Source organism: Vulpes vulpes, chromosome 4 (genome assembly GCF_048418805.1).
Source record: "Vulpes vulpes isolate BD-2025 chromosome 4, VulVul3, whole genome shotgun sequence".
Taxonomy (NCBI): domain Eukaryota; kingdom Metazoa; phylum Chordata; class Mammalia; order Carnivora; family Canidae; genus Vulpes; species Vulpes vulpes.
This window is the reverse complement of record NC_132783.1, coordinates 10,901,649-10,921,604: the sequence shown is the minus strand read 5'-3', so window position 1 is coordinate 10,921,604 and position 19,956 is coordinate 10,901,649.

The following is a 19,956-nucleotide window of genomic DNA, read 5'->3' as shown; positions in this document are numbered from 1 at the left end:
GAAAATTTTGTAGTGATATTATCCCATTTCAAAATATATACCCTTTTAATCTTCTTTTCCCTTCTCTCTCATTCCCTTATTAACTATTACAAAATGCATGAATACTGGCAATCTAATATCTCTGTATTTAAGTCACAAATAATTGACTTTAGCTCAGCTAATGGAGGAATGAATCTCACTCAATGATAGATTGTGATATATGGGATTTATTGGCTTCTTTGGGCACAGGGTTAGTATGATTCTTGGCTACAAGAGAAAGTGGCATCATATTAGGAGGTAGGCATGATTTTGATATTCTATTTGGAAATTAAAAAAGAAGGTGTGTATTAGCTAAATAGACAATGAATAGACAGTAAGGGATACATTTTGTAGGGGATAACTATGACAAAACTGGAAGTATGATACCTAGAATCCTACCCTGTGTATCAAGTTAGAAATGGCCAAAAGAGAAATTTGTGTCAGATGGAAAGCAGAAGTGAAGCAGCAGCCATCACTTTCTGAAACATGACTGGTTTAGATGTGATATTGACATGCAAAAGTGGTGAAAGATTTCCTCTTTCCCTTATTAATCCCCTGGTGAGAGACAGAAACAAAACTGTCGGTAGGAGTCTAAGTTGCTCTTGTTCTTTACACTCTAGGTCCAGGGCTTTTTCTTGTCTGCTGATTCTAATGAGCGACCATGACCCTATCCCCACTTTGAGACGTAGAGTCAATAGCTTTCTATAAACCTCTCCATCACTTCTTTTGTGCAGTTCTGTGTTTGTGATTGGACATGTCTGGCTTGCTATAACATTTTCAAACCATGACTTGTTTACATATTTACAATATTAAGTTACCTAAGAACAAGGCAAATATTTGTTATTCGGAGTTTTCACAATGTTAATTTTTTAAAAATGTATATCCTGAGAAATTATGTTTAAGCTTAAGTTTCAGCATTTTGTCTTGTTTTATAGCTTTTCTAGTGCAAACTGTCTTATGTTATATTTTCACTACTTATTTGTATATGAATGTTAAAGGTGTGTATATTAATTTTTAATCAATTTCTTACCTTTTAGTAGATTTTCCTCTGATTTGCTTGTGGTTAATAAGTTAGCATTATTTTAGTAAAACCAACTTTTTAAAGAATTTCTGAAATATCCTTTAAAGTATTATTAGATTAATATAAATCATGGACAAATTAGCTAAATTTTATCAATATTACTTACAACTATATTTAGTATATAGTACCCCATGTGTCCTCAGCTGACGTGGCAATAGTAACCTTCTCATACTATTTTTTAATGTTAATTTAGTACTTATAAAATGTTTATTAGTGAGCACCTAGAGCGTGTCTAAGCCACTCAATAGCACTTGATACGTGTTAAAATGATTATACCTTTTATGATCTTTATCAATGTTTTCCATTAATAAATAAGGATATTTTTCATTGTTATAATTCAGGAAAATTGTTAAAAGTCAACAGAAATTTCTCTTGGCTTCTTTAATAAAGATATCCAAGAAAATGGTCATACTATTTTAATATGAGACATTCACAATATTTCAAAATCTTAGTTCTTACTGATTCTTGCATCTTTTAACTGACCCTGAGATAAATGTATCAGAAAACCCCATTACTTAGATCATTCTTTAAAAATCTTCCTGTTGTGATGCATGTCTTGACAGTGTCAAGTGAGAAAATTGATAAATTACAATTCTAAGAATTATATAGGGAAATTCTTTTTTAGTTGATTAGGCTATAGTCCTTGAACTACAACTTGGATAAATTTTAAAAGAAGACTCAGAAAGTTATAGAGATATTGTAATAAAAGTCAATAATTGAGGTTGCCTGGGTGGCACAGTTGGTTAAGCATCTGACTCTTGGTTTCCGCTCAGGTCATGATCTCAGGGTTGTGATACCAAGTCCTATGTTGGGTTCTGCACTCAGTGAAGTTTGCTGGAGACTATCTCCCCCTCTTCCTCTACCCTCTTCCTCTACCCACTTCCTCTACCCTCTCTCTCTACTTCTGTTCATGCTCTCTCTCTCCCTAAAATATATAAATAAATATTCAAAAAAATCAATAGTAGGTTTGAGTACGTTTGATAAATATATCCACCATTATTTGTAAGCTATATCTTATAAATATGTATACATGTAAATACACACATACATACACTCTTTTTTATTAATATGAAAGATTTTTCCTAGACCTACTTCTTTCAATCCATATTTCAGGGATCAGAAAGACACATCTAATTTTAATACCTAAAACCCTTGTATAGCTTCAAGCTCATGAATCAAAGTCCTATAATGAAACAACTAAAAGTCCTGGTAAGTTTATGACATCAGTTATTTCCCTTATTTTATTATTAATTTTCTGAATTTGCAGGCTATTTTTAATCTCATTAATTTGTTTTCTACTCTAAATCCCTTTAGTTGTTCCTCAGGAAGTATACAATAGATTTGTGAAATTCATTTCCTGTAGAAATAAACAGAAAATTCTAGGGCCTTTGTACAACAAAATAAAATTGATAAAACTACACCATTATCCTGCAGAGGCAATGATGTCCTAGCAATTATTTCAATAAGTACACTTGACTGTGATAAATTCTGAGTAAACATGAGTCTGTCTGGGAATTTAATGGATTTTAAGATGCGCTTCAATTGACCAATAATGTTTTTTTTTGTTTTATTCTCATAAGAATTACGTTTGTAGGATGGCTGCAGCTGGCTTAGGTGTAGTATAACACATTATAGAGTATAGGCTTAATACTTTAGAGAAGAAATATCTAATAATCTTTTTTTAAAAAAAACTACATTAATTTTCCAATTTTATAAATTACTAAAACTCTCAGCAATCAAATAGTGATGCTGATATAAAATTTATGGATTACTAACTGTGCTAGTGCTTTTTATTTATTATGTAATTTAATATTGATACCTTGGTAATATAGGATATTTTTATGATTACTGCCTATTTAATAATTAGAAACTGATAGAGTGGTAAATAATTTTCTCTAGATCATACAATAGCTAAGAAAGGAATTTAATCTGGGTGAGGCTAATACAAAACCTAGGCCCTTCTTCACGAAATTATGTCACCTATATTGCCAGATTGCTGTCCTGGACTATTCCAGCCTGGAGTGATCATATTCTTCTAGAAGACTGTAATTCAAATTGCCATATATTTACTACAATTAATACTTACAGTTTTATGTTGGCAGATGCCTTTCATGCATCTCATATGTTGGTTGCAAACCTCTTGAAGTTCTAAATTATTAAAAGAAAAGGTCTGGGGAAATGCTTTCTTTTTCTTTCTTTCTTTCTTCTTTCTTTCTTTCTTTCTCTTCTTCTTTCCTAAAAGTATTTGTTGATAGCATTTAAGATGCTAATAATAGAACTCTCAAAAATTAAATTACTGTACAAACTACATTTGACATAGAGAGACATGATCTTAAGTTGGTTGCCACTGACAACTTGTTGAAAAAGACAACTTAAAAGACCTTCTTAACCCTTGTAGCGCACAGTATTAAGCTATAGCGATGTATCTTAGTGATATCCTGCAATCCATGTATAATTCATATTGGATAGATAAAATTATTTCCAGTGAAATCGCAGCTCAGATTATTATTTGTTAGAGTTATAACATTTTCTTTAAATATTTTTATTTATTTTAGAGAGAGAAAGAGAGAGAGCACAAACAGGGAGAGGCCTAGGAAGAGGGAGAGTCAGACTGTCTGCTGACTAGGGAGCTGGATGCGGTGCTAGATCCCAGGACTCCAGGATCGTAACCTGAGCTGAATGCAAATGCTTAACTGACTGAGCCATCCACGCACCTCGAGTTACAACATTATTAAAGATAAGTTAAATGCATAATGGATCATGATTATGCATGGTACTGAAGACTTTATCAGGTTTCAAGATTTACTGAAGTGATAAATCTGTAACTAGATGTTTTTAACCTTTGCCATATTAGCTGTTGACATAACAGTATTATTGTTATGTTCAGAGTATAATTTTTTTATTGCTGTTTTATTTTCTACCAATGGGAAGTGTCCATAAATGCCATTTCATAAGGAATTACTCTAAAAAGAGCAGTTACTCTGTTGAGTTAGTCTGTCAAGTCTTAGAGACTCATTAAATGGTGTTTTCTTGGTTACTTTCTATATGCTCAAGAAATTATTACCCATAGTTGAAAATTGGAGGTGTACAAAGAAGAGAGGTAGTGTTTAATTACAAAGACAAGGGGATAAACTTGATGGGGATCCCTGGGTGGCTCAGCGGTTTAGCACCTGCATTTGGACCAGGGCATGACCTTGGAGTCCCAGGATCCGTCCGATATTGGGCTCCCTGTGTGGAGACCTCTACCTGTGTCTCTGCCTCTCTCCCTCTCTCATGAATAAATAAATAAAATCTTAAAAAAAAAAGACAAGGGGATAAAATTGAAAGGAAAAACAATTCCCACCATATCATTGGATTAAAAAAACAAAATGAACTTATGTGTACTTTGCCATTTATTTTATTTCCATGAAAGTTTGAAGAATAAATGTGTATAACATACTTAAAGTTACTGATAAAAAATTATATAATCCATAAACATAATTTCATTATTGATGTCTAGGAAAATTTTTTCTTTGAATTTTTCTAATGAAGAGATGTTATGATTCTTTTTTTTTTTAAGATTTTATTCATTTATTCACGAGAGACACACAGAGAGAGTCAGAGACACAGGCAGAGGAAGAAGCAGGCTCCATGCAGGGAGCCCGACATGGGACTGGATCCCGGGTCTCCAGGATCACACCCCAGGCTGAAGGCAGTGGTAAACCGCTGAGCCACCTGGGCTGCCCATGAGATGTTATGATTCTGACATTCAATTTTGTCCTGGTCTGTTCTGAGGATTTGTTTATTAAGCCTCAGTAAATTTTAGTTATTTTTACTCTCCAAAGAATGACTACACAGGAAGAGATGGGAGTTATGATCATTTGAGTCCTTTTCCAGAGTACATAGTTCATGACCAAACAAGTGGTTAGGTCAGGTCATGGCAGTAGGCCTTCCTGTCTGCCTCAGGGACACTATAGCTTTTATTTCAGGCAGTTCCTTATTCATTTATTCATTGCTTCATTCAAAATTTATTAGGTGTCTACTAGAGACACTTCAGAATAACATAAAGTGCTTATATTTTAAAATTCAGACAAAACACCTAAAAACATGCCTCTGCTGCTCACTAGCTATCTGACTTCATTAAAGTCATAAACACTTTTACCGTAGTTTCTCATTCTGTGGAAATAAGAATAATACGACCTAGACCAACTTTATTTATTTTTCTCTAAGATCAATGAGAAAGCATACACAAATAAAAAAAATATTTGGACTGATGTACACCAATGATACGGTCACTTCTAAAATGTCGGGATAGTAAATTTTTGCTTTATAGTTTCTTCCTGCCACCTTTGCTTATTGACTGTATTTATTGGCTCTACCATGATTTCCCCTAAGGAATCCTGTCTTCCTCACTCTCAGGCTGTGAACTTCAGGTTAGTTCCTAACTCTAGTGTAAGCATATATCCCTAAAGCTGGCCAATTAACACTCCATATTTCCATTGTTGTGGTGTCTCATTTAAGGATGGACACTTGACCTATTTTTCTTCTTTAAAAATTTTCTCCGAGTTCTCTTGGAGAAATTTTTAGGAATTAACAGCTATCTTCTTGATCCATGAGGAGGAGCCCTCTCTGTGCAATTGGAGTAGAGGTGGAGTGGTGAGGTTCAGAGAAAGAAAGAAAAAAACAGGTCCTCATTTCATTCTCACCCTTTTATGAAACTGTTTCAGTAAAAAATATATTTTTCTTTAAAACATTCCAAATTGAGTTTTCTGATCATTGTGATCAGTGAAGTCTTCACGGATACAACAGAGCATGCAGTTCCAGAATGTTTAGATTTATCCATAATTTTTAAGACCTTATTTTTTTAGAATAATTTTAGGCTTGCAGCAAAACAGAGGAATATATAGAGATTTCCCAAGTGTCTGTTTTTAAAAATTTTTATTTATTTATGATAGTAACACACAGAGAGAGAGAGAGAGGCAGAGACACAGGCAGAGGGAGAAGCAGGTTCCATGCACCGGGAGCCCGATGTGGGATTCGATCCCGGGTCTCCAGGATCGCGCCCTGGGCCAAAGGCAGGCGCCAAACCGCTGAGCCACCCAGGGATCCCTCCCAAGTATTTTTTAAATAAGAAAATGTTGCAATTACATATTGTACTTCAAATATATTCATTAATATTATACTTTAATAAAGAAACATTTTTCATTGTTAGATTTTCATAATAATGCTATACTTTACATTCTACATACTAGATCCTATCTATATGATAGAATCAAATACAATTTTCTTATACTTGTAAGCTTATAATCATATTTTTGCCTATACCATACATACTTATCACAGTATTCTTTCTTTTTTTTTTTCTCTCTCTCTCTTTTTTTTTGAGAGACAGAGCACGTGTGAGTGGGGTGAGGGAGAGACAGAGGGAGAGGAAGAAAGAGAATCTTAAGCAGGCTCCATGCATGGAATCCACATGGGGCTCCATCTCACCATCCTGAGATCATGACCTGAGCAAAATCAAGAGCCAGATGCTTTATCCGCTGAGCCACCCAGATGCCCCATGATAATCTTTATAGTAATCTTTCAAAAAAATTTTTGAAAGTTGATACATTCTCCCATCGACCTATGAAATAGCTCTTTCCCATCAATAATTTCCAGTAAATGGAGAATAGTTATTTAGTTATCATTATAGAGTTTTATATTTAGAACTCTAGTTTTAAAAACTAGTCTATTCAGTGGAATATATTGTTGATTGTCTGGAAAGCAAAGATAACTCTTTGCTCTATTGATAAGGTATCAGTAATCAGGATCAATAATACATGGGATATTTTATCTCCAGATACCTAATTCACTTAGAAAAAGGAAAAAAGAAGAAAAAAGTCACTTGTGTTTGTCACTATCAAACAATCATATTTCTCTTCTTAACAATATAGCTTCTATTATGGCCCTTATTATAGGTGACAGCCTCACAAAAGGGCATTTCTGTAGAAACTCTATCTATACTTCTGAATACTGAAACCAAATTACCATGCTGTTAGACGTCCGAGCCATAAGCATTTCAGAATATAATGTGTATGCAACAATAGCTATTTTTTGCCAGATTTATAGGACATAATTCTTTATAGAACTATGCCTATAAATGTATAGAGCATACACATTATGCTATGCCTTTTGTTTTTTAAAAGTAATATTATTTTCAAATTATTTGGGTGTTAGTGAATGAGATAGAACTATCCCAGCACTTTCACTGAACTTTTTTCCCAGTACAGATGTAAATATATTTTTGTATTTTATTTTAAAAATTATTTTTTCTGTATAAGATTAGAGTTCGAGCAGAATTGTTTCAACTATAAGAATCATAACTTGTTGCAGTTTGTTCTATTTAATAAAAATAGTTCTTATTAGTCATTTAAAACAAATGAAATATTAGTTATTTCCTTGAAATTTCTGTTTATAATTTGTTCAGATTATTCCCAGTTATAAAGTATAAGTATAATATTTTTAAAGGATTTTATAAGTTTTTAACTTGCCTCTGTTTGTGAATGTTGTCAGGTTTTTTTCTTCCTGTCCCCAGATCTTGTGGCTGGTCACCACATCTGTCACCATTTACTGATATAAAACAGAATCAAAATAATTGTGTTACCTGACCAAAGTCATATAATTTATGTAACCAGAATTATTAATAAGAAATAACTTGGATTCTAATCTTAATGCAACTGCCTACTTTATAGACCATTCTGCCTTTAAAGCTGTTCAGTGGATTAGCCTGCCTTACATTGAAAATTTGGATATTTCTAGTACATTTCTGGTTACTGTTAGTCACTACATCATCAACTTAGTAACTATGAAGCCCAGCCATCTGAAATATTCAAAATTTAGAAATTGGTTTAAAATTGAGACTTTATTCCTACCCTGGGCATGAGTCTACTATAAACTGTTTTGGCTTTCATTTCCCACTGTGTATTTTAATTTCTCCCCCAGCTTGTAGATTCAGTTCTTACTTTTCAAAGTTGGAGCAAGAAGAGAAAAGAGGAATAATGTGTGGCAATATATTCTCTTGCCTAGTTATGTTTAGAGATGACATTTCACTATCTGGATTTGGTAGGGGTTTAAGTTTACCACTTCATGAGTTACTCTTGAAGAGTTTTGAGGAGCCTCTTGCTCCTCATTAGCTGTGATTTCCTCATCTGCTGATTTATTGAGGTGGGTATCACAGTATCTTTGGACTATGTCTTGCTCCTCTTGGCTCAGCCCTGAGAAACACGCCTCTCACACATGGCATATACATGACGTATACCCAATCCACCAACAACATTTATGCACTCATTTTTCCACAAGATTCTGGAAATGTAGCTACATCCTAAATATCAGCCCTCTATTCCTACCCCCTGCTGGTTCCTCCATCTTACATACACAGGTATGACCCAGAGCTTGACTCCTTTCACTCCAAATTTCAAGGGACACATTTTAAGCTGTTAGGGTTATTTTCAGATAATCTGTTTGACTTGAAATAAAAATAGTAATCACACCTTTTTCCTGGGGGTAGGTGATGAGATGTATTACAGTCAAGCAGCTCCTTGCTAGAATCATTCTCTAAAAAAAGATTCCTCTAACCTCAAATGCTTATTAACTCAATGCACATGAAGTTTTCAAAAATCCCAAAACTGGTTTCACTCATGTCTTTGTTCAAGTCTACTAAGTGGTCTGTTTATAAGCTGTTTTTTTTGGTAAACATTATCTTAAGTGTCAAATTTTAATAGCCAGGTACACCTAGCAAGTAAATGGCAAATGACAGGTAAACCAATTCTCAGTACTGAACTTTCCCATTACATATTCATAATAGTTATTTAGTTCAAAAATACCATGGATATATCGAAATTATATGAAGGTAATGTTGGAATAAATGTGTCATCTTGTATTCTTTTGGATACGGCTTTCATTCTACTAAATAATATAAAGGAAGAAAGAATACTCTGGAGATATTTTTGGCCAGCTTTTCCTTAGTTATACATCCTCACACTCAGAAACAAAATGAAGGTCCACAACTCACATTTATAGCAGGTAAATTTTAAGGAACTATAGTTTTGCCATTATTTCAACAGGTATACAGTGATGACTGGAAACACTGGTGTTGTATTAGGTACTGTTGTGATGAAATTGTTTACTTTTATTTAGATCCTGACCTAGAGGAAGTTACAATTTAGCTGAACACGTATCCTTTTTTTATATATTTTTTAGACTATGCACAGAAAAAAACAGATTTTGGTATACTATTTGTGAGGATAATGTCAAACAACAAATGATTAACATGCATTAACTCCATCTGACTCTTCTGTTTATAACACCATAATGATGTGATTTAAAGTCTTTGAACTTTTTGTCTTTTTTTTTAAGAAAAGCTAGGTTTTGATGACTTGATAAAACCAACTTCACTAATACCATATATATCTAACATCTTAACAATTAGAACTGTCACCACCTAATCGGACTCCCTTTTTTTTGGTGCCCGTTTTATAACTATATTTAGTCAGAGGAAGGGGATAAAATACTATGATAAATATGTACTATTAAAGGGATAGACATCACAGGACAGAAAGACGTATGGCGATATGAATGAGGAAGGAGACTGTGACAAAGGAAATAAATGACACATGTAGCTTAGACACCTGAGTAGGGACAGTTTCGATGAAGATGAAAGACAGGAAAATTAAAACTAAGAGAGAAATAAAAAAAAAGAAAGAGATTACTGGAAAATGATATAGACCTCCTAGGCATGGTTTGAAAAGCTCACTGAGATAAGAAAAGCCTTTAAAAGGCTAGATCATTAATCACTGGTATTTCAATTAGCTAATATTGACTGGGATGGCAATTATGGCATTGATAAGAAAGGGCTTCTTTTCCTGGAGGTAACACAGGCTGTTTCCTGACATATTCTATGAACAATCCACAAGGAGCCTAGGCTATTATATACTTAGTCCTAATGTGGTTGGGAAATGAGACAAGGATGAAAAATAAGATAGCAGTATAGAGTCATCTAAAGTCTAGTGATCACAATGTCATCAGAATGTCAATGCCCTTGAGGTTATATGTGAAGGTGACAGAACAAAGTACTAGGTTTCAGTAAATAAATATAAGAGGCAATTAGGAAATACAGAATAAACTTTTAAAAATGGATTAAAATAAATTTCAGTGAATTTGTGAAAAAGTAAGTTTGGTATGGCAAATCATAGACAGACTTTCATACTATAGAAATGGTTGTGTTTGTGTTATTTTGTTTTGTTTTTTGTTTTTGTTTTTGTTTTTTTTTACTTTGAAAGAAAATGCAGTAGTTCTATTTTCTAAATATTGTCCTTTGGTATTGGCAGGAATTTAGCAGTCTTAAAACCTCCTCTTAAGGGATCAGTCTACCAGAATAAATCTATTTGTATCTACTGCTGGTGGATACATGTGCATATCTTTAAAAGTAGTTCTTTACACATTGCCTAAAAGTAAAAGTACCAAACTGTAATCATAATAACATACATAATTAATACAAATAGGAAAGATATAATGAGAAAAGAGACAAATGATAGCATACTTATACTTTGCAGTTTTCAAAAGCAAAATAGGTTCAAACTTACATTAATTTCAAATGAAACATTCTTTTTTAAATACCAAACTGAAATATAGATGTTCAATTGTGAACAGAAACTTTTCGAACCATATAATCTGAAGAACAAAATGGTGTTTCTTTGAAATGAACAATAGATGATATTATTCTCATAAAATGGTGATATTATTTCTCATCATTTTGGGATGGAAACAGAGGAAATGTAACTGTGGATGGCAGAAAAGGTTCTATCTGGTATCTTTATATTTAGTGTTAGCATATTTTTATTTTCATGAGTTCAAACTGATTTTGTGGTTCTCTTTTGGCTGTTTAGTTTTTTTAGGTAGACATTGACTGGATAACTAATGGGGAAACGTGTAAAGTGTTTGCCACACAGAGTCCTTGGACAGAATCTTTTTTTATTATTTTATTTAGATAAGTACCAAGGAGGTTTATTTTCCTCTTTTTATTTTTTTACATTAACTGACAATCTTGCAATTGACTTGCAGATTTAGAGATATCTGAATGAAGAGAAACAAAATCTTTTTCACTTTTGATCATAAAACATTAACTTGTGGCTTTCTCATTTTCTCAAAGCATTTTACCAAACACTTTATTATTAATCTCAATTATTTTTACTGTAGTTACTAATCAGTTGTTTTTCGAGTAAGCATTTTCTCAAAAAATTTACTCAGTTCTATTTAAGATCTTTAGGAAATTTACTTTGCACATTAAAAATAAAATAAATATCAATATCACTCTGTAATTGCAAATTCTTAAACAAAGCAAAAATTCTAAAAATTGAAATATACTATGAAACTGACCAGGAAAAGGAACTAAGGATAATTTAGGGGAAAAAATACTGATGGATTGTGCCTGCTGTAAAAAGTATAGAAAGTAAACAAATCATTAGGTTGCTTTGCTAGAGGAGGGAAATGTAAATCCAGGGAGATAGGATTTTTATCACTATAGAGAGACATTGTTTGGATTTCACCTAGAGTTATTAATGCAGAACTGTCCACCATAGACCAGTAATTACCCTTGAGGGCCTTTGGTGAGAATTGAAATTTCATTCAATAAGTCTGACACTGGGCCTGGAGGGTAAGGGAGTCAAGCTGGCTGTTTGCAAATTAAATTATGAGGATAAGATAAAGATGCTGGGCTTGTCGCTGTGTCAGTTGAATAGGATATTATTGAAGCATGTGAATAGATGGTGACAATAATAGCAGTTTAAATCTTCCCCTTTTGACTTGTTGGATTTATTGAATGGACATGAAGATGTAAGAAAAATTTAAATTTGTTTTTAGATTTCTTTTACTAGAAACAAATCAGTATGGGTATATTCAGCAATAGGTATAATCTTCAAAAACACAAATATATATATTTTGTGAAAGCAACACTTAATATGTGATCCAAGTAATTCTTGAAACCATGTTTAATCTGCATGTATTATATATTCTAAGGAGAAAATAGCTGCTTATTTCAATGACCATATTAATTATGTACAATTTATCTAATAAAATAAGTAACTCCATTTATTTAAGTGGACATATGTGTATGTATCATATACATAAATTTTATATACTGTATACATATTCTTGAAAAAAGACATGCAGTTTTTGGGGAGGAACCATTTACTATATCCTTCAAGGTTTTTTTGGCTGGTCTTAAGAACTAAATTGCCATGATACAGCTTAATAGGAGATAATGAAATTTAATTACATACTTAGAAGGGCACCATAAGTGTATGAGGCCCATAGGCAGTCAGGCAATTGAGACTTACATGCTATCCAGAGCTAAGGAGAAGGAGTCTAGGACTTCAGAAGAAAGGAAGACAATTCACAGGAAGATGGAAAAGGGTAGATGGTGAGAAATTGTTTTTGGGCCATATAGAAACAATAGGACATAGAAATTTTAAGAAACAGACGTCTATGTCATATGCCTACCTAGTTCATATTATGCTATGGTTCTTATCTATGATGATAGCTTTCTTCCTGGAGCAGGTTCTCTATCTAAATTATTTTAGTCAGGGGGGAAGTCAAAAGTTCTTGAGCCTTTTGTTTCTTAAAAATAATCATCCCAAAATAATCCACATGTCAAAGAGACAAATTTAGGTTGGTAAATTCTGCTCCTGTACACACTAGAATTGAAAAATTGGATTTTTCTCTTCTCTCAATTGACATCAGTTATCTGTCCATGGAGTATATTAGCAAATAAAACAACCATTATTTTGGGAAGGAATTTTTTTTCTGTAGCTTTCATGATTCTTCTCACTAGTCTAAGAATTAAATTAACATGAGACTGATTAACAGAAAATCAAATGTGGGGATCCCTGGGTGGCTCAGCAGTTTAGCACCTGCCTTTGGCCCAGGGCATGGTCCTGGAGTCCCGGGATCGAGTCCTGCATCGGGATCCCAGCATGGAGCCTGCTTCTCCTTCCGCGTGTGTCTCTGCCTCTCTCTCTTTCTCTCTCTCTGTGTCTATCATGAATAAATAAATAAAATATTTAAAAAAAAGAAATCAAATGTAATTTTGTATGTATGAGGAGTCTACATGAACCTGAGAAATTCCAAAGACATGCAAAATTCTATATATATATAATTATACATATATACATATATACATCATATATATGTATATATGTCAACCAATTGAGGAGAAGCAGGTTGGGGTCTGGAAGGAAGACAATTTACAGGAAGATGAAACAAAGTAAATGTTTGGTGAACATATGTTTATTGAGGGCATACAGAAACAATGAACACAGAGAGGGATTTTTAACAACTAGAATTCACTAAATTCTTCCTTATTTTACCACCCATAATTCATGTTATATTGGAGTTATCTATGGTGATAGTTCACTTCCTGGAGCATGTCCTCCACCCAAATTCTTTTGACATTTAAAGAAAAGATCAGGGGCAGCCCAGGTGTCTCAGCAGTTTAGTGCCGTCTTCGGCCCAGGGCCTGATCCTGGAGTTCTGGGATCGAGTCCCATATCAGGCTCCCTGCATGGAGCCTGCTTCTCTCTCTGACTGTGTCTCTGCCTCTCTCTGTGTCTCTCATGAATAAATAAAATCTTTTAAAAAAAGACTCATTAAAGAAAAGATCAAAGATTCTTCCTGAATCTTTTGAACCTTGATTGTTTACAGCTCAAAATGATCTGCATCCCAAAATGTTGTAACTTGGGTCAACTCATCTGAACATCTACGTTGTATAGGCTGTCATGTAATAAACACAGCAGATATTCATTGAAATGACCATTTATAGGCTAAGTCAGAAAAATCATTGCTGGTATTGTTATTTTTTTATTATTATTATTATTTTTGGTATTGTTATTTTTGGTGTGAGTTCGATAAATAGAGAACTTTTGAACTATATATACAAGTTGTAGCATATGGCTCTTTCAGTTTCATCATTTTATGAATTGCTTAAAGTGATACAATTTGTAGACCTATGTAAATATATGAACCTAACAGTGTGTTAAGATTTGAATGTGATGTATTTTAATGCGTATGCTCAAGTGGTTAGACTGTAAACTTTATTTTTTTCTTTCGAGTTCTCATGTGAAAGCATGAAATCGTACAAGTAATTTTTGTTCAAAATTTAATATCCCTAGAGGAAAAACGTAACTCAACGATCCTCCATCACTATCGTCTACCCACCATCGCTATTATCTATCCTCCTGTCTGCTGGTATATCCAGATGCTCTGTCCTCTTCCCCTTTTTTGATTGATAATTCCAGAGCCTCCTATCTGATTCCAGTCCCATTGTTCACACACTAGATCCCATCTCCTTCTTACAGACCCAAGGCAGTAACTCTGATTCTTCCTTTCCTCTTCTATGTCTTCAGGTTTTCTCCTCTTGACTGAAGTATTTGATCTGCTTACCTATGGCTTTTATTCCTTCTGTATGATAAACAAAACAAATTAGCACACCAAACACAACAAAACACATGCCTCTTAACCACCACACTTTTTTTCCCCATCTTCTGCCTGGTATTTGTTTATTTATTTATTTATTTGTATATATGTTTATTTATTGTGCTTCTCTATATTGAGGACATTATTTTTACTTAATGCCTCTTCTTTCAATCTTTGAAATTCACTTCCATCTAATTTTGATTCATTGGTATGCTGGTAAATATTTTTAACAACCAGCTTTTTGGAGAACAAACCGTGATTTTAAGGATTTTTTTTCTTTCTTTTTGAAATTCAGAGTATAAATATGTAATCCAACCAGGCTTGATTTCAAATTGTCCAACATGGTGTTTACTCTCAGTTGGCTTCCTCACATTTGTTTTTTTTGTTTATTTTTTGTTTTATTTTTTTCTTTTTGAAAGCCAGCTCTGGCATATCAATGTTTATACCTGAAACAGCTCTATTATATCTACTCCAGTGGGACTTTAGCATCAAAACAAGCTTGCTAAGTAAAATTACTAATGGTTTCAAGTAGTTAAATCCAGTTTTCATTTCCTGTATCTCCTTGCTCTAATGGCAGCATTTAACACAATTTAAAAATCATAATCTTTTAAATACTCTCAATTGACCTTTACCTCCCTTTACTACTTATTCACTCTCTTCACCTCTTGGGCTGTTCTGTCTTCTTTTCTGGATTTTCTTTTTGGCATTAGAGCCTACTACTAGGATTTGATGTCTTCTCAAGTCTGTTTTGATTCACTCCTTTAGTGATCTTAGCCTATCTCCTGACTTTAAATACCATTTACAGAATTGGCAATAATTCATTATATGTATCTAGCCTGGAACACTTCCCTGACTCCAGACTTTTATATACAGTTACTTACTGGACAACTATTGGGAAAATATAATTAAAAACAAAATCCTCTTCTTTCCCCACAGAAGTGATTTCTTTCTTTCCATAGAAGAAAAGAAAACAATACTATTATTGAATAATCACCAAACTAGATTGAGATGCACATCAGAGGCAGTCCACTAAAAGATTCCAAGAACAGAAAGAAATCATACTCTTTTACATAACCAAGCCAAGACACAACCCATTATACACATGCCCTTAAGATAAACAATAATTAGTCCTCAAGTAAAAGGTCTTTATGGCACCATTTGTCACACTCAGTCCATCCTAAATTGGGGTAACCATCTGTGTTAGCTAATTCGTTTTAACCACAGGAAAAAGAAACCTATTATATCTTTATGAGAAGAAGTTTTGTAACTTGGAGGAGCAGCCCTCTGAGGCTAAGCTTCTACCCTTTCACAGAAACTGATGCTATCTTCCTGGATATTACATTTCGAAGGGACAGTTCTCAGGTCTTTGGGAAAGACAAATCTTGGCTTCTGAAGCTGATTTAGCTTTTAAAAAGGTTTGTATACATTTCAAAGAGAAAAATGGCACTTTTTTTTTTAAAGTAAATGTTCTAAGAAAAAGAAGGAGAGGACTCTGATTTTCAACAGGGAGAATTAGTCTCTTATTTTTAATTGGTTATTTACCCAGAATCTCCTCCGTGTGTTATTATAAAATAGTAGCAGTTTAATATTTCCACTTATTTATTTTTTAAATTTTATTTTTATTTTTTTTATTTATGATAGTCACACACACAGAGAGAGAGAGGCAGAGACATAGGCAGAGGGAGAAGCAGGCTCCATGCACTGGGAGCCCGACGTGGGATTTGATCCTGGGTCTCCAGGATCGCACCCTGGGCCAAAGGCAGGCGCCAAACCGCTGCGCCACCCAGGGATCCCTATTTATTTTTTTAATTAAAGGTTATTTATTTGTTTATTCATGAGAGATAGAGGCAGAGGGAGAAGCAGGCTCCATGCAGGTAGCCTGACGTGGGACTCGATCCCAGGATCCTGGGTCTCCAGGACCAACACCCTGGGCTGGAGGCAGGTGCCTAACACTGAGCCACCCAGGGATCCCCTCCAGTTATTTCTATTGCTGTTTCTGCTTTTCTCTGGGCAAGTTGTAGCCCAGATAAATATCCAACAAGTCCAAATTAAAATACAAAGCAAAACAATTACCCAATTAAGATAGAATAAGAAAATCACTAAATTTTTTAAAAAGTAAATATCCAACACATCCAAAAATTATCTTGTGTCCATTGTTTTTATTTTTTGTTGAAAGAGAATTTAACATAAACTATTTCCTCTTAACAGGTCTTAAAGCACAGTATACTATATTGTTAACAATGTTGTACAGCATAGCTCTTGATGGTCTTGATGGTATGGGTGTTTGTATATATCCAAACTCATCAATTTCTACACGTTAAATATAAAAACAATTTTTTTATCTTCCCAAATAATTGCTCCCATATATGAAACACAAGATACTATGGGGATCATCCAGTATCAAAGTATTATGGGGTACCTATTGAAAGGTACACATGGATGTTTAGTGTTTAATGTGTGTGGTTCAAATTATTTTCAGTCTTGAAGACAAACCCATTTTATGGGCTTTTTCTTTCATTTGCATTGGGTCTATACTATTATAACATTCAACTAAATATCCATGAATAAAAAATGAAATCTATACTGGAATGAAGAGAACTTGTAACTCTTGGGGAGGAAAAATAAATTTCCACCTACCTTTCAGGTTCTTGGTTGTGACACCCCCCCCCCCCCTTATAATAAGAGAGATCAAAAGGAGAAAAACTAAAGAACAGTTGAAGCTTATATGGTATCCTGAACTAAGGAGGAGGCAATAGAGCTCTAAAACTTCAAAAGGGAAGAAGACAATTTACAGGATGATTGGAAAAGCAAATGTTCAGTAAATAAATGTTTGCCGTGCCATTCAGATAAGTCTGATGTAAAAAGTTATCTCTGCCAATACAGGCTCCCTATCTAGTTCTTTTTAGGAAGTTAAGGGAACTGCTAAAAAAAAAAAAAAACAAAACAAAAAAAACAAAAAAAACAAAAAAAAACAATTCTTACTGGATTTTTTAAGCCTTGATTGCTTTCAACCAAAAATAATCCACGGGCCAGGAGTCTTGTATTCTGCTTCCTGTCAGTATCGAATGACATGTTTTTTTTTCTAGTAAAATGTGATTCTTCATGTAATTAAAATAACCCACTGCGATACTTATTAGGTCAGTCCCCCAGAAAGGGAAGATTCCACATGTGGGCATACCTCCTCCTCTTCCCCCCTTCAGAAACAGTCGCCACCCACTGTCTCATTGCCATCAGCCTCTCCTCTATTGTCCAGCCTCCTGACTGTCTCTCCCTTGGATATTCAATAAACTATCTCCTTTTTTGGTCCCCCATCCAATCAAGGGACACCCCACTGAGGCGTCACAGGGGTGATTATCAGCACTTAAAAGGGTCTCTCCAATAATGGTAACAGCCCATCTAGTCTTTCTTGCAGAACACTTTCACCCTTCAGGTAGTCAAATCTCCTGGTCAGTAGGAACAAGAGACTTATTTCCAAGAGTCCTTCTAGGTTGTTATTACTTTATGTCTCAAGGTTTCTAAGGAAAAACGCATCTGAAGGTACCGAGCATGATTATGAAAGGTTTCAGTTAAATTAGGTGTGGTCTCAGACCCTAATTCATAGTCTGCCACATGAAAATTTAAATTCTGTGTTTGCTGACAGGTATCACTTTAATTTTTAACAAGAATATTGAGGAAATTCTAGGCCATTTTAACATAGTGGGTTAAGAACAGTAGGTTACATAGTAAGTAGTTTAGATTAACATCATAGATTAGCCAATGAAGTTTCCTTGTTGCTATTGGTTTTACTATATTTTAATTTTTAGAGTACTTTAGGTTCACAGCAAAATTAATTGGAAAGTACAGGGTTTTTCCATACACTCTCTGCCCCTACATATCCACAACCTCCCCTACTGTCAACATCTCACAGCAGAATGGTCATCTCTTATAATCAATGAACCCCTACTGACATATTGTAATCATCCAAAATCCATAGTTCAGTCCTTAGGGTTCACCTTTGGTGTTGTACAATCTGTGGGTTTGAACAAATGCATAATGACACATAGCCAGCATTATAGTATATCATGCTATGGTCTTTTTATTGTCTTCACTGTTTTGCCTTTTCTACAATGTTCCATTCTATAGATGGAATCACAGAATATGTAGCCTTTTCAGATTGATTCTTCCACTTAGTGATATGTATTTAACTTTCTTCCGTGTCTTTTTATGGCTTGATAGCTTATTTCCTTTGGGTGACAACTAATATCCCATTGTCTGAATATATCGCAGTTTGTTTATCCATTCAACTATTTAAGTACATCTTAGTTGCTTCCAAGTTTTGGCAACTATAGCTAACCTGAATATAGCCGACCTAACCCTCCATGTGCAGGTTTTTGTGTGGACATTAGTTTTCAACTCCTTTAGGCAAATGCCAAAGAGTGTTGTGATTGCTGGGTCATATGGCAAGAGTATATTTAGTTTTGTAAAAAAAACAAAAAAACAAAAAAAAAACCTGTCTTCTGAGGTTTCCTCTGCCCCTTAAGATTCTTTTAGCTGCCCTGATAATCAAATTGACATGAGACAGATAACAGGAGAAAAACAAAATTTAATTGTATATATATTAATATATATATTAATTTAATATATATATATTATGCCTTGATATATTTCTGATATACATGAAGAGACCCAGAAAAACTGAGTTAACTTTGAAATGACTGAAGTCATAACCTTAAATACCATCTTAAGCTGAAGACAAAAGATGTTGGGAATGAGGAGTCAGTTATGAGAGGTTACCAGGAAAAGCACAGTAAGCAAGGATAAGGTTGTTAAGTTGATTTAAGTCCAGGCCTTCTCCACTGACAGTAGTTTCTAGAGTTTTGGAGTCATCCTCCTCTCGGGGTACTGTGGGAGGCATTCTTACATATAGAAATTTCCCTCATACATGTAAATGGCTCTTATAAAAGCATAACTTCTACTTGATTTTCAGAGTTTCTTTTGTGTTTGTTGTTTTTTAGAATAATCATATGCCAAAGAGGCATATTTTGGGATGGCAAAATTTGCTCCCCTACACAGAGTTGGGAACTATAGTAATTAAGGACTAAGGTTTTGTACAAATCTATTAGTGGGCAATCATTTTTATCTAATTTGTCTTCCTTTTTATTGGAAGTATGGGAATATTGCAAGATGAGTCCTCCTTTTCTAAGTGTTTTAAAATTTTATTTCTGTTTGTCTACTTCTTTTTAGCCAAATTTATTTATTTTAATTGAACAGGATACCAGGAGGTCAGCAAAGGTAGAGTCAGGGCCCATTGTGGGGGAAAGTTAGAGACTTGTCCTGGCAGCACTCCTCACCCCCACACCCCCCAAAAAAGCCATGAGAAACCATATCAAGCC